Source organism: Copadichromis virginalis, linkage group LG4 (assembly GCF_057382275.1).
Source record: "Copadichromis virginalis isolate Kocher_CV1m ecotype Utaka linkage group LG4, C_Virginalis_male_GT1.1, whole genome shotgun sequence".
NCBI classification, from domain to species: Eukaryota; Metazoa; Chordata; class Actinopteri; order Cichliformes; family Cichlidae; genus Copadichromis; species Copadichromis virginalis.
This window is the reverse complement of record NC_140621.1, coordinates 27,315,790-27,329,323: the sequence shown is the minus strand read 5'-3', so window position 1 is coordinate 27,329,323 and position 13,534 is coordinate 27,315,790. Positions and strand designations below refer to the sequence as shown.

Genomic DNA, 13,534 nt, shown 5'->3' with positions numbered 1-13,534 from the left:
TGAGTATTTGGTTTCTCAGGCAAGCTTTCTTGTCATTTGTAAATAATGTTATAATGTGCCATTGTGTGTTGTTTTCTAGGTGTGCTTTTACTGCATTGTCATACTGAAAAATGAAGACTCTGCCAAACACTTTCCAAATGGTTTTCCATGGTCAATGAAAATCTGCCTGTATTTTTCTACTTTCATAAACACTTACTGGCTGAAGTGCAGCCCCAACCCTCCACTATGTTTTACAAATGGTTGTAGATACTCACTGTTCTACCGCTCTCCTGACCACCTCTGTACATGTTAATGGTGATTTGAACCAAAAATTGGATTGTTGGCCCTACGACAGACTGGCGACCTGTCTGGGGTGTACCCTGCCTCTCGCCTTGTGGTAGCTGGGATAGGCTTCAGCTCCAATCTTAGCCTTTTCACCCTGTTTCACTTCATTAAGAAGATAAGAAGAGAAAAAAAAGTTAAAGAGAAGTTACAGAGAATTTTATTACCACAAGCAATTAAGGACTTTATTTTACAATGCTTTGACCTTCAGCCCTTCAGCAGCCATAATAAAGGTCTAATGCAAACCATGGTGAAAATGCGTGCAAATAATTAACAGCATGCTGGTCTTGGCTGCTCTGTATTTTACATAAGAAGTTAAAGCAAGCATTAATTTAATCATTATGTTTAAAAGTGTAATGTTCTTTGTGAACAATGGCTAGATAAGGTTGGATGAATAAAAATATGTGGACAGCAGTGTAATTAGCAGCGTATAATAAATGCACTTTTCACTGCTGCTGCACTATCAGGGTAGCCTGCTGTACCTGAGATTATCCCTCTGAGCAACGTAAATTGGGATGTGGGAAATTTTGTTGACAAATCTTTAAAATACAGATATAAGAATGGAACTGGTTACACTGGTTATTATACTCTTTTACTTATAGCAATTATTCAGGTGTTGTACAGCAGAGGGCAGTAAGGCATCATAAATGGTGCTCATTTTCTTTCCATAGGAGGCTGATTATTATCCCACAACTGTTAGTCAGAAACAAACTCTTTATTTTTGAGAAAACTTTTTTAAAACTATTTTAATGTTTTTTTGTTGTTTGTTTGTTTTTTTCCTTTGCTGCCATTTACATGAACAGTCAGGATAAAAAAAAGCTCACTAAGCTTTTCAGTTTATGTGGCAGCAGATGAAGTGTTGGAGAGTGTTGTGATATTAGCTGCCCAAAGCAATTTACATAATAATATTTAATAAGCATGGCTGAAGGGCGAACAGCTGCTGGACATGACCTCTTTAACCTACTGCGTTTACCATGTGTCACAAAACTATAATTATTATTATTACAGTGAAATGGTTACTCAGTCATTTCACACTTTGCACGATGCACTAGATATCTATGCATGCATCACTTACATCGTGCAGTGATTTAATCCCTTATAGATCGTAATTGTAATTTCAGCTATCTGCAAACAGCCAATTGTGGTTATTCAAAGCATGCTTTGCTGTTAAAAACACTGGATGATTTTTTTTTTAAATTTTGTAGCCACTAGAAGGTCTGATCAGTTGTAAGATCTTGCCGCATAAATTTACATATTCATTAGGAAAGTCATTTTCCTTAAGCTAATGTAGATGCTAACAGCTGTACAGGATTTGGGGCACACATTAAAACCTACATTTTATGCACAACATTAATTTAATCAATTAATTTATTGTAAGGAATACCAAATTGTTACTATTTGAAATATTCCAGTCAACCTTATTAGCCAACAGTAATGTAATTTTTGCATTTAATTGCAATAAATCCATGTGTCCAGTCTTCTCCACTGGAAGTTCTTTTTATACCAGAGAAATGCAAACAAGCTAAGCATTTTTTTCCCTCTCCAGACTTATTATTAAACATTATTAGTGAGTATCTCTACATAAGCCACAAAGGAGAAGGGCACAAATTGCTTCATATTAAATGTAGATGGTTGCATAACACTGTCAGACATAATTGTGTTTCCCTGATAGCAGTCTCAGTGGCCTTGGTGGAAACGACTTTCATAATTATGAAAAGGAGAGATTCTACTTGCGTCATTGTAAATAGTTTTATAAGTGGAAACTGAAGACAGGCTGTTCCCTAGATTGTCAGACTTGTTAAGTAAGGTGATTGGGATATCTAACAACTAAAGCAGACAAACCTTCTCACATTCCTCTACTTTCATGATAACTGGTGAGTAAAATTTGAAGTGAAAAGAGGGAAAGCAGAAAACCCAATGTTAAAAAATAGAAATCTCACTGGGATTTTCTTAAAGGTCATTTCTCTAGGTGTGGAAAACATTCAGACTTTGACAGGTTTACAATAGCAGCTTTTCGTCTCTCCTTGCCCTTGTCTCTCCTGGTTTGACTCCAGGTCACAATGGAGGTTTCTGAGGCGTACACTTTATGCACCTGGGCTCTCAGACACGACAGCATCCATCAAGAGAGCCAAAACAAATTATGTTGTTAATCTCGGTAATAAATGGAGACATGATCTCGTTTGTGTTGTTGATTCAGGGGAAGTTTTGAGATTTTTGCTGGAGTGCTGCTGTGTCTGTTGCAGAGAAATTGACAAACTGTTTCTAGGTAAATGGTAAAGATTATCTCTGTGGGGAGAAAATGAGTCAGCTCTGCTTGCCACGAAATGCGATCATGGATCAAGTGAGTGACTTTACAAGTGGTTCAGCATGCGTCAGTTTTACTAATCGTGTTTTGTCAGTAGCGCTGTTATTCTCTGTGTGTGTCCAAAATAAAGTAAATTAAAATTTAAAAGTAAAGATTCCCTTTCTTAAGTGAAAAACAAAAAATAACCATTCAGTTTGTTATCATAAATTCATAAAAGTTACATATATGCATTTCCCAATAACAGGAATATAATCATTTTAAACCAAAGGGTGTCTACAGGTAATAAGGATCACAGGAAGACCAAACACATGCATTTATAAGAGCTCATGTTGTTATGTATAGAGTGATGGAGCCATGCTTCCCAGCTGGAGTTTTATAGCCTAGGAGGAAAACATAAATCTGTAAGAGTCTCCAATTTCCCGGTATCACAAATGTTATTTCACAGCACAGCAGGAAAACAAGAAAACGGGCAAAAACGTGGCCTTGTTGTGTCAGTGCTAATGGAAAAGTTGTGAGATTAAGGGGTCAGAAAACCTTCTGCTGAAAAGTTCCAAACCTGCAAGGTGCTTCCACATGTATTTTTGAAATGCACATCTAATATAAGTAGGAAATTCAGGGTATTTATTTCTACATTATAACATTAGAATTTGTGCATATGTATATGTGTGTAAAACAGATTAACCAAAGCAAAGTGCTCTTTAGGATTTTGCTTCGGGAGCGGTTAGCATAATCTGAATTTTAAGGAACTTGCTTTTTCACTATACTTGAGTTGCTAGTTTACCAGCAGCACCAGCACCTGTGCAACTTGTTTAGCACAAAGAAACCATAAGCCCTGCACAGCTGACACAGTTGGCACAGTCACACACACTGCTAGCTGAATTGGCACAGTTGGTTATTCCCAGGACTCGAGCAGCAGAACAGAATAGCAGCTTCATATTTTTTATTTTCAAAACAGGAACAACAGTTCATGCTTTACTGAATATTTGTTCTCTGAGAACAACGTGTCATTGAGCAGAAAAACATTAATTTCAGCCATTAAACACCGGGAGCTAGAGGCTCACCAAGAGCTCTGAAGCTCAGTCAGAGTAATTTTATTCTAGGTATTAAGTACACTTGACACTCATTAAGGTTTGAAAGTGGGACGGTGGACAGAAAGAGCTCTGGCTGAGTGCTATTATTCTTTTCCACAGTGTAACATGTTTTGTCATTGAACAGATGAGTAGTGTGCAAGAATAAAGCCTGGCAGATACAAGCAGGGTGCAAAACACAACTTCATAATTAGAGCCAAGGGAGAATGCAAAAGCTTAAAATGTATTGTGACATGAAATGCAAATGTTCTTTAAAGCACCATGCAATCGTTTGGAAGTCGTCATACATAAAATTACATTTTTAAGCCCCTTTCAAACAAAATTATATGATGCCACTTTAAAAGATTTATAAAGCCAGTTTCTGGTTTCATTAGTCTGTTAAAGTGGCAGCGCTTTAATGACATATGTCACTCAAACATAGGTCATCTTTAAATTAAAGTTTTTACACAAAGAGCAGCAGCATAGACTCTACTTAGGTGTAACAACACTCAAAGGTCTTGCCACTATAAATACTGCCCCGCCCTTCACTCAGATTCACACACACACATACACACAGATATCTCCTTTCTGCAACAGGAATGACAATAATGCATCACAAACAAATGTTTCAGTCGTGTTACAAATTACAATCTGAGCTGAACTAATCTGAGAGACATGCACAGCTATTATCGTGTGCCTGTCTGTCAATGTGATGTCTTGCAGACCTATGGCATTTTGTTAAGCTAAATATAAGTGTTAACAGATCTGACCCAGTCATCTTGGTAGTGTGATTGCTGTCAGCTTGATGGAAAAAGACTATAAAATATAACAAAAGCACTCAATAGAATCTCAAAGCATAAAATATGGATGAGCATTAGTGGAAGATTGGTAAAAACTGCTGAGGCATTTCTGAGTGCTGCCAATTTTTCCACTTCAGCTCCCATTAATTGATATGCCTTCTTTTGTGCTATGGCTCTGTACCTCTGTGTGTAATTATCTGTGCTTTTCATTTAACCAACACTACATTCATATCTCAGTCAGTCCAAGGACCCAGGGGAGTGCCTGCCTTGACACTGCACTATGATCAAATAGAAGCCAGTCCAAGGAAGACAGCATGAGACGCTTGGGCACACTTTAATTTATATCTCAGAATAAATTGTTTTAGACAACGTATGCATGTTTTTCCACAAAGAAATAATTAAAGAATAACAGGAAGGTCTTTTGTAAGCTCTGACATTTTTGTACCTCTTACTTTGACTGATCATAGATTTGTTGAAGTCATAGTGTGGGACTGATCATTAAGTGTGAAGTCAAGCTTAAGATATCAATTGACCTACAACAGCAATTTCATGTTATTGGTTTTTAAAAAAAACAACTAACTATGCAGATACACTGCTTTGTCCTCATATGATAAATAAAATGCACCCTCTTTTTAGGGTTTATGTATCACAACATGAAAAGGTATCTGTTTTTTTATGTAGGACTTAAAATTTGGTAAATGTAACTTCAGGTGAACAACAAAGCATGACATATTAATGACATATTACAGCATGTCATTAAAAATCTTGCCAAATGTAAAAGCAGTGAAAATCTAAATTCATCTGTAAGTGTGAGCACCTCTATAAAAGCAGAGACTTTGGTAGTTTTGCTGGTCTGAAGCATTCAGGTGTGTGTTAGCACAATGTCAAGGAAGCAGGGCATCAGCACTGAACTGAAAGATGTGACTGTTGCTGCTCATCAATATGGGCACAGTTATAAAGCCATTTCTGAACAATTTGAAATCCATCATTCTGTAATGATAAAGGTTATTCACGAGTGAAAAAAATATTAAGACAGCTGCCAATTTTACCAGCAAATTTACCTTCAGATTGTCCAATACCCAAAGCTACATCTCAGACTCTACACGCCTCAGTTAGCATGATAGATGTTAAAGTTCATAACAGTGTTATGGCTTACTGAAAAAGTATGGCTTGTTTTGAATGGTTGCCAAGAGAAAGCCTCTTATCTTTAAAAAAAAAAAAAAACATGGCAGCATGGCTTAGGTTTGCAAAGTTGCACAAACTAGACTTCTGGAGAAATGTAATTTGGACAGAAGAGGCAAAGTGGAGATGCCTGGTTGTAATGCACAGCAACAGGACTATTTTTTTTAATCTAACCTAATACATCTGATGAAAACCAAACTCAGCATATCAGAACAAACACCGTCAAACATGATGGTGGAGGGGTGACAACCTGGGCATCCTGAGTCAACCATAAACTCTCTGTGTACCAAAGTATTCTAGAGTCAGATGTCAGAGGTTTCACTGGAGTTGGGTCCTGCATCAGGTCAGTGATTTCAAAGACAGCAGCAGTAAATCTATGAAAGAATTAAGGTCATGCAAGAAAAAAAAAGAAACGAGTGGGACAAAATTCTTCACAATGATGTAAGAGACTGATATAGTTAAACAGACAATGATTTCTTTAGCTTACTGCTACAATAAGCGATTCTTCAAGATGTTGAATCATGGAGTGTACTGAGTTTTTCCACACACTGGTTCTGCATTTTGGCTTCATTTTTGTTAAATATGGTGTAATATGTTATATGTTCTTGGTTATTTGAGGTGATATTTCCCTAATTTTAGAACGTGGTAAGTAGAGCAGGGTGATATGACCAAAAATATTTATCACGATATAGATTTGAAAATTTGCAATAACGATATAACTGACAATATAATTGACACTAGACAAAATACTTTACAACTCCACAATTTTATTAGTGCAAAAAAAAAAAAACATCAATGTATTTTCACTTAAACAAGCAGATGTTTTTTGCATTAAAGTTATATAAAAACGTAACAGTGCAAATGCAAATTCCTTGCTGACAGTTTAACCAAAAGGCATTTCCAGTGGAAATTGGCCGACATATCCTCAGCATAACCATGTATAATATCCACAAAACCGAAAAAGAGGTTATACACACGCAATACGGTAATATTATGTTGAAGCACAGTACGTATCACTCCGCGAGGCTTCTGCCTACAATAGCAGTAATGCTCCGACAATCCATCAAGCGGTGCGGCTTCGTAGCTTTGCAAAGTCGTACTAAAACATTTGACAGATTTTCGAGCGCCGTGTACCACATAAAATCATTTCGAGGTCAGTAAACACAACCAGAATTCAAACATAAGGCACACGGGATTATAAGGGGCACTGTCGATTTTCGGAAAAATCAAAGGATTGATTTTAAGTGTGCCGTATTTTCCAAAAAACACGGTATTAACGGACGAAAGCTAAACCAGTTCCACACCACTGAAGTTGCAGCATTTTTACAAACCAATTCTGGTTCATCCGTTTTATTCAACGATCCGCTTTCGCCCTTGTCATTCTCCGTCGCCGAAGTGCCTTTTTCATGTGCGTATGAAAACAAAGGCACTGCACATGCGCGTTTTACCCATATTCTATCGCGATATTTCATTTTCTTGTCGTTGCCCAACATTATACCGGTATTACCGTGAACGGTATGATATGGCCCAGCCCTACTGGTAAGAACCAGATGATGTCAATGTTATTAAAAACATTTTATCTGGAGAACTCAACAATGGTACATCAGAATCAACACAAACAAATAAATAGATTAATTTCATTGACAGACCAATATGCCTACCTTTCTGGGGTAAACAGGAAATGTTTTTGCATTAATGAATTCTCATGCTAATACTCTAATGCAGGGGTCTCGAACTCCAGGCCTCGAGGGCCAGTGTCCTGCAGGTTTTAGATCTCACCCTGGGTCAACACACCTGAATCTAATGATGAGTTCATTACCAGGCCTCTGGAGAACTTCAAGACATGTGAGGAGGTCATTTAGCCATTTAAATCAGCTGTGTTGGATTGATGACACATCTCAAAACTGCAGGACACGAGTTAGCTATGACATTACTAATTGAAATGTTTCACTTTGTAATATCACAAAAACCATATCTGAGTTATCTCATGGTCTTCTTTCCAGTGACAAAAGTTGGGTCTTCTTTTTCAATCAGCTTTCCATTGTTTGTTCTTGCTTCTTCAAGTGTTTTAATTATGTAGCAGCAGTCCTTTCATCATGACATCACAAGAGATGTGCATCTGTTGTTTTGATGATGTTTTGTTTGAAGTGGTGTCTCTAAGGCTAATGAATGTTTTCTCTCTTTGCTAATCAATTAAATCAGTCAGATTCTCCATGGAGCAGAAGGTTCAACATCATTGGGACTACTGGATTGAAAAAATAATGATCCTTTATCATTCATAACTGTACTCGCAGCAGGAACAAGCCACTACTGACTTCTCTCTTAAATCACACCAAAATCCACACAGTCATTTAGTGTCACCACATTAAGTTTGGATCACATCAAAGCTGAACTGGATGCTTGAATAAATAACAGTAGATGTGTTTACAGCACAGTGGTGAAAATTAGTTGTTTGTAATGCGACCAATTAGCCTGTTGCAAGTAAGTCAAACAATGGCTTGTTTTCACAGTCAGTTTGAACCCCATGGCGTGAACACAGCATGTAACATGGATCGATATCATTTTTTAAGATGCCAGTTTTTAGAAAGTAAACCTGGCAAAAGTTCAAACATTGTCACCTACAGAGACCTCAAGAAAAATAAAGTCCCTTTGAAGGAGAAGCCTGTTCACAGAGCTTCAGCACAGCCTGACAGAAAAAGAACAAAAACCAAACACTTCTGCCAGATGCACAGTAAGACAAATGTGTTGCACTAAACAGTAAGTACAGATGAGACATCATTTGTACCGGTTTCTATGACAACAACAGGATATTCATATATAGTGTGTAGCTTAGACCTGGACTGACCTGTGGGAGCACTGCAATCCTTGCATTATTTCAGTCTGCAATCTACCCTCATTTTGTCACCGTGATTAGTCTTTTCATGAAGCAAGCAATTAGGACAGTCGGAAAGGAAATCTGTTCTGTTTCAATTTCTTTTCTCATCTCTAATTCCTCTGGCTCACAGTCCCAGAGCACACAGCAGAGTTGGTAAAACAACTTCTAGTGTTTGAACAGCTCAAACATAAAGGATTCACTGCAACACACTGTTTTCTTTAATGTACTTTACACAGCCCAAGTGTTGTTTGACGTTCACTTAAAAAGTACCAAAAGTACTTTCACAGTAAAAGGTAATTTATTCCATAAGCTTATTAGAGGACTAAAATTGTAGCTTGGCCAGCACTTTGAGCAAAATGCTAATGTCTCCTGGGAACACTCAGAACCAAACAGGAGACAATAACCAATCAGGTGAGAGACACAGACACAATAAAGTCAGCTCACGTGGCTGAGATTGTTTGGTATGCTTGTGGCTTCGGAAAGCCAAACCTTTCACTCGCTGTATTAATTTTAGTGTTTTTATTGTATGGTGGCTCTAGAGGTGGCGTTGTATTTTTTTATTATTAGTATTGATTTAATGGTTCTCCCATAACTCTTCCTGTAGTGAAGCTGAAAAGAGATGATTGCCAACAAATCCGTGACAGTGTCCTGTTTGTTTACCGAGTGCAGGCTGCCACTTACTTTAGAGTTAATATACTATCAGGTATTTCAGCTCTTTTTTTATCTTGCCATTTTATTTGCCATTTCAGAATTGATTTAATCTAGCCTCTCACTCTCTGTAGTGGTGGGCTGAGTGTTTGCCATTTCCTGATGGTGATATAGTTTGCTGTGCCACATTTTATTAGTGTGGTGTTTTGATGTATTTATCTTATGATTGGGTGGCTAGCTTCCCCGTCTGTATGTACTACGACATTCTAGCGCTCTACATTTCCTCTCTTTCTTAGACTCATTTTATCAATAATCAATTATGGCTGATAACCCACAGAGACTGCTATGGCCTCATTAATGAAGTGCCCATGGTAACATGGGGCATACTGACAAGCTACCATATTCACCATCTTAGTTAATGATGCTAGAATGAAAAGCCTAATGAACAACTGAGGCTGACCACTGACAGTCCTTAAGCCATGCTGGTAGCATTACATTAATATGAAATTTTACCATCAAAACAAAACAGAGAAAGTGGAAAAGGTGCTCCTTTTTAACATCTAAGAGTAATTTTTTTTTATTGTTGTTTTTTGCAATGCTGGAAACATTGCTCCAATTCTATTTTGGTCCATATTGGCATGCTAGCATCACATATTTGCTGCTGATTTGTTGGCATGAAGCTATATCTCCACCACATTCCAAACATGCTCTACAGAATGAATATCTCGTAATTCAATTCAATTCAATTTTATTTATACAGCGCCAAATCACAACAACAGTCACCTCAGTGCGCTTTATATTGTACAGTAGATCGTACAATAATAGATTCAGAGGAAACCTAACAATCACATGACCCCCTATGAGCAAGCACTTTGATGACAGTGGGAAGGAAAAACTCCTTTTTAACAGGAAGAAACCTCCGGCAGAAACAGGCTCAGGGAGGGGCGGGGCCATCTGCTGTGACCGGTTGGGGTGAGAGAAGGAAAACAGGATAAATGCTGTGGAAGAGAGACAGAGATTAATAGCAGGTATGATTGTATGATCGTAACTGTGGAGGACTTTACACAGTGAACATGTTCACATTCAAGAAACCAGTTTGAGATTATTTGAGCTTTAAGACGTGAAGTGTTACCTTGCTGAAAGCAGTCGTCAGAAAATGGATACATAGTGGTCGTAAATGTTCAGCAACAATACTCATATGGTATTAGAGATGGTTGTGGGAAAATCCAAGTAGAGTAGCAGTTTCTTGAATATTCATGCTTTTTATTTGAAGTCAGAAGTCATAATTTCTGAGTACAGTAATTTCTCCTCAAGATAGACTTCCAATATCGAACGTTAGAGCAGTCACACCAACCCCAATTTCACAATCCAAGATGGTGGTAGTCCATGTAAACAGTAATAAAACTCTAAAACTTGTAATCTGTAAAGCCATTGTTGAATATTTGTGACTTGCTAATAAATAAGCCACATTCAGAACACTGACCAGGCTCTATCCATGGACATGCTGCAGTGTTGATATTAAGTGCAAAAACACAACTTTTACTGGTGATGCAAGAATATTTCTACCACGCTCAGGAGAATAGGAAATCTACCCTGCCACATTCAAAGTCGCTTAAAACACATTTCTTCCCAATTTTTGTCACCAGTCCGGCTTCTTTATGTTCAGCAGCTCAGCTACAAATGAGAACTTGCTAGCTACCGAGCTTGCTAGCTCATAGAACAAGCTAACACTGGCCCCAAATGTGATTGGTAACAATTCAACAGTGAACAAAATGTAAATTTCCACTCTTCACCTTTAATAGTGATTTTCCTCTTGTTATATATGATGCGTCATTTTCAGAAGAGTTTAAAGTTGTGCACAAAGAGAGACAAGAAAGACAAAATCACTGCACCATCATCCAGTTCAGTCTCATTCAATGTGTTGCTGTCAAATATTACATATTGAGTAAAGCCCCCCTGGCTGATGTGCTGAAATTGCTTTGAATAAGCTGGCTGTCAATTCATTACTTCCTGTTGGTAAAAACTCTGAGCTAGTTGATTGACAATGACAAATAATGTGATAAAAATAAGTAAAACTGTGTTCAGCAGAACTTCCTATGATACCAAATATCAGTCACGGGAGACATTTTGGAATCACCTGTGCTCCAACTGACCGGACTTCTGTGGGATTTTGTATGATTTTGTATGTTTTCTGTCTTTAAAGTTGCATACTGGTTGCATCAAAGTGCTTCTTCCATTACCAGCTTCGGTTAGTTGCACAGTTCAGACACAGTTCAGGTTCACCAGTCTGTGCAAAGCAGGCTCCAGCAAATATAAACGCTCCAATGATCAAGAGTCAAGGTGTGAATGTGAGTTTAACATTTCACCTTATATGCACTTCTCATTTCCTCTGAGACCATTGCTGTAATTGATCTTCTCCACTGAGCAAGGACTAATGAGGCAGGATCACAGCAGCATACAAACAATGCGCAAAATAACTTATACTGTAAAACATCGATACTGAACGCTTGTTTTTGTACTTCAGCAGAAGACTAATAAGTTGGTGCGCCCCCTTGTTTTTAAATTGAACGAGTCCTGATTGATTTGAGTTGCTTGTCAAGGGTGAACGCTAAAAAGGTTATTGTGTTTTTACTACAACGCTGCTGAATTCTACAAAGAAATGTCTAATGCTGGCTATCGTTAGTCTCAGACTGACTTTTAATAATTCAGAAAATCATTGCATTTCCTCGTAGACCACTTTGTAAAATGTCACACTACTCTAGTCCTCGTGTTCTAGGTGGAAATCCGTCCTGTTTTGGGGGCGGTGGGTTTGTGCGTGTGTGTGTCACTTCATAGAGATCCATGCTGTTGCCATGGAAACACTCACATAAAACAAAACCTAGAGGTATTTCTGAATGTTATTCCATGCTACACCAAGAGCACAATCCAACATTGACCAAACTAAGCTGTTTTCACTGGCTGTTCTTTTCATTTTTTATATAGGATGGTCATCTTAAATATGGATGCAGATGGAGGTAGTTTTGTGTGTGTGTGTGTGTGTGTGTGTGTGTGTGTGTGTGTGTGTGTGTGTGTGTGTGTGTGTGTGTGTGTGTGTGTTTTATCCACAGGTGTAGAAATGATGATGTGCCCAGACGTTTGGTCCAGCCTGGTTTCATGTAATTCCTTGATGGATGGTGGCTGACAGCAGTGAAAACAGACTGTCAGAGATTGTGTTTGGAACAGGAAGAGGTGGAAATGTGTCAGATTGATGCTCCTGGGATAGAATCTGAATGTTATTTGATTCACTCCAAGCAGCACAGCGAGGGCAGACCCACGTCAGATCCTGCTGATTTTCTACTCAATATGACGTAGGAATGACAATGCCCAAAAGCTTGAATAGTTTAATTGGGTTTGCATTTTAATTAGTGTGTAAATACACAATGTGAAATTCAGCCCGTTAATAAAAGTTGTTTGGCCTCATTGTAACATGTAGTGGTAATCCATACTCCCTCTGACATGTGCTGTGGTTTGTTTATAAAAGGTGGCAGAGGCAGTGGGTAATGCTGAGTGCACACTTGTCAGTTTGATAGATGGATGGGTGGCCAGAGGAACAATTGATCGGGCGAAAAAGAACAAGAGGAAACATGAGGAGCCCATATCTACCCTTAATATAACCAATAAAACATCACAATATCAAACAAACAAAAATACCCCCCAAAAATCAGCGCTATTAATAAAATGTAAATTATTTTATCAGGTAAACAAACACTAAAAAATTTGATTGATGTGCAGATGTTTCATTCTGTAGTATTACAGACAACATGTCATTAAGAGGCTTTTTATTTAGCAGACTGTATTGGCTGTGACTAAATGAATCATAACTCGCCATGAGTAATAAGCGATATTGGTCATGAGTGCCTATTCCCTGCAGCATGAGTCGTTCTGGTCCCCCGTTTCATTTTGAATGAATCAGATCAACTCGACCCTTTACTGGCCCTCAAAGCATTAATTTTATACCTGACATGAATCAGATTCTATCTATGGTTTTTATTGTTTGTTTGTTTGTTAGCAGTTGTCTAGTAATGTTGATATAAAACATGCATAGTGATATGAAAGCACTTACACCTACTATTGGCTATGAATGCATACAGTAAAACATTAGGCAGAACTACAGAAGTCTGACACAGACAATCTCTAAACACTACAGTGTTATGCAAAAGTCTTGAGCCACCTCTCATTTCCTTATATTTTGCTAGGAAATTTTGACATAGGTTTATTGAAACAGTTTGCACAACTCTAACGACCTTGCAAGTCAATAATTTTGGATGACCACCCTTTATTCCTCAACACAGCCTGA

At 37.9% G+C, this 13,534-nt stretch overlaps 1 long non-coding RNA gene across 2 annotated transcripts in view; it reads right to left on the bottom strand.

The window, feature by feature from the left end:
- Nucleotides 1-13,534, bottom strand: part of LOC146711687 (uncharacterized) — a 107,581-nt gene that overhangs the window by 76,631 nt on the left and 17,416 nt on the right. For both annotated transcript variants that reach the window (XR_014920195.1, XR_014920196.1), the window contains exon 3: nt 255-426. This is a non-coding gene — a long non-coding RNA (uncharacterized LOC146711687). The remainder of the gene's footprint in view (nt 1-254; nt 427-13,534) is intronic.